We start from the raw sequence: 2,615 nt of genomic DNA, 5'->3' as shown, positions 1-2,615 counted from the left end.
AATTGTAATCAACTTAATTTTCCAGAAGGACTCTCTTGGGCGTTAGCGGCAGTATCCCATTATAGACAGTACTGGCTGTAGAGTGGAACTTCCTGGGTTCAAATCTTGGCTCCACTCCATATTAGCTGTTTTACCTTTGGCAATTCACTTATCTTCTTGACAATAATTTTTTTGTAATTTGCAAAAGTTTTATAATTTCTAAAAGAGAATTATTAATAGTACCTATATCTTACAGGGCTTTATAAAGATTAAATGATATACGTTATATACTGTTAGTACAATACCTACCATAATAAGCACTTAGTAAATCATACCTATTGTTATCTAAAATATTGAACTCTAAATCACTTCAGATCCTTCCCTGATCTTTATTAATATACATTAATTCATTCCATCAATATTTGATGCTCACTGACTTACCTACAAGGCACTGTGCTAGGTAGGAGGGGAGAGGAATAGATTAATAAGGCCATATGAGCAGTGGGGGAGCTTACAGCCTCATGGAGGTGAAGGAATGAGCCAGGTGACCATAAAACGGGGAGGGACGGGCCACAGATGTGAGTTCTGTTCTCACTACGCATGTGGCCTTTGCTGCAGAGTGAGAGGCCTCCATTCAGCCCTCCCGTGACTCCCTGGGCCTCCCTCACCACGGTGCCTCTCAGCTGGAGCCCTGACTGTGGACTCCTCCACCTCCACGAGTAGACTGTGAAGTTCTGGGGAGCAGGCGCTGTCTTTCCAAGGCATTACTCCTAGTGTTCAGCTCAGGGCTGGGAAACAGCAAGTGCTCAATAAATGCTGGCTGGATAAAGGAAAGCAGGAACGACTGCAGTAAAGCTCCGATTCTGAAAGGAGATCTCCCTCCCGCCTTCCCGGTTGAGGGCAGGAGTCCCGGTGGAGGAGCGAGGGCCAGATCGGAGAACCGGGGCGCAGGGGCAGGGCGCACGGTCTTTCGGGATCAGTAAACGAGCTAATTTTCTGGGCATGGAGCCGGTCCACATTCACGGACCCCATCCTCTCTGCTGGCCTTACTTGTCTGGTAAGTGGGAACAGTTTGCCAAGAGCAACGGGGAGGTGCAGAGAGCGGGCAGGGCGGGGGCGGCACGAAGAGTCCCTGGCACACAGAGTTGGAGTCTGGACCCCTCCTGGAATGAGAAACGCGAGGGGACACGAAGGGCACCTGGCTCAGCAGCCTGCCCCTCTGTGGAGGGCAGGGTCCGGGGTGCGAGCGGGGCAGTAACAGAGCGTCCTGCAGGCGGAGTGCAGGAAGCGTCCGGGCCGGCCTGGCGTCCAGAGGTCAGGGAACCGAGGGGGTGCGGAGCCCAGGTGTGGGGGGTGAAGGGTAAGAGGTGCAAGGTGTGTGGAGCTCAGGGTTAGCATGTATGGTGTAAGAAGACTGAGGTGCGGGGTGCGGGGTGAGGGGTGAGGGGTCGGGGTGAGGAGGCTGAGGTGAGGGGTGAAGGGTGAGAGGTGAGGGGTGAGGGATGCGGGTGAGGAGGCTGAAGTGAAGGGTGAAGAGTGAGGGGTGAGGGGTGAGGGATGCGGGTGAGGAGGCTGAGGTGAGGGGTGAGGGGTGAGGGGTCGGGCTGTAGTGCCTGCTGCGGGGACACTGTGACAGGGTCCAGGCGGAATCTGGGGGTCAGGGTTCGCCGGAGGCTCAGGCACCCCGGCGGGCCGGACCGGCTCACCTCCTCTCGGCCTGCGCTCGAGTCCCGCTCTGCTGCCCCCAGCGGCGGGCAGAAGCATGAGGCGGCTGCTCGGGAACGACGCCCCGCCCCTTTCCGTTACCAGACCCGCCCCCGGAAATGGCCTCTCGCCCTCATTGGCTGGTCTGTGGAGCGGAAGGGGCGGAGCCTCCCCGGCCCGTCCCGCACCTGGGCTTCCGGGTCCCTGGCGGGGTGAGTACCTCGCTTGACTAGGGCCGGAACCCGAGGGAGAGTAGCAGAGATCAGGGGGACCGGGCTGCCCCTGACCTGGCCACAGAGCCCTGGTGCCTAACAGGTATGTTCCCCGCTTGGCTTCTTCCTGAGCGTGAGGACCCGTACGCGGGCCCCGTGTGTCTGACCGCTGTGTCCTCAGCGTCCGGGACGGCACTTGGCACATTGGTTGAGTGAGTCGCCGAATGCCCAGATGTTCCCAGGTTCACAGCTGCCAGGCCGTGACGGCGCAGGCTCTCGGGAAGCCCGTAGGTAGCAGGCTGGTCTGTCCTTGCCCCAGGGTACTGACGCCAGCTCCTGGTCACCACGTTTCCTCTGCATCCCGGACTACACTTCCCGGCTTCCTCGCCACTTGAGAAATTCGCAACTGCGGCGCTCCGAGGCCCGGCCCGTCAGAGCCTCCCACGGGAGGTCCCCGTCCCCCTTTCTCCCCAAGGCAGCCTGGGGGCCAGCTGCCGAAGGCAGGCATCTGTCAGCCTCGGTCCTCGAGTAACGGTGCAGAGCCCCCATCTCAGCCAGCTGGATTTGACCTGAGCAGCAATTAAACTTCTACTGGGTTAAGGGTTAAAGCCACTGAGATTCCAGGATCTGTCTGTTAGGGCTGCTAGCCTCAATTAGTGCCGATCTGCGGACACAGGGAAGCTTGTTTGGGTCTGGTGGGTTGCCACCCGGGGTTTATAC

The 2,615-nt window shown here is 58.0% G+C and overlaps 1 protein-coding gene across 3 annotated transcripts in view; it reads right to left on the bottom strand.

The window, feature by feature from the left end:
• The window catches only part of SYCE3 (synaptonemal complex central element protein 3), a 30,885-nt gene extending 29,163 nt beyond the window's left edge, over positions 1-1,722 (bottom strand). Inside the window, exons 1-2 of one of the 3 annotated variants that reach the window (XM_012648750.1) lie at positions 1,178-1,252; positions 421-435 (exon numbers count right to left, since the gene is read on the bottom strand). The gene's annotated coding sequence lies outside the window, so the exon portion shown is untranslated. Of the gene's footprint in view, positions 1-420; positions 436-1,177; positions 1,253-1,685 lie in introns of those variants that run through there. The other 2 variants (XM_012648749.1, XM_012648751.1) reach the window with 2 other exon arrangements.
• Between the last annotated feature and the right edge of the window lie 893 nt (positions 1,723-2,615).

Source organism: Propithecus coquereli, unplaced genomic scaffold, assembly GCF_000956105.1.
Source record: "Propithecus coquereli isolate 6110/MARCELLA unplaced genomic scaffold, Pcoq_1.0 Scaffold294, whole genome shotgun sequence".
NCBI lineage: Eukaryota > Metazoa > Chordata > Mammalia > Primates > Indriidae > Propithecus > Propithecus coquereli.
Note: the sequence above shows the minus strand (reverse complement) of the source record. Positions and strands in the feature narration are given on the sequence as shown.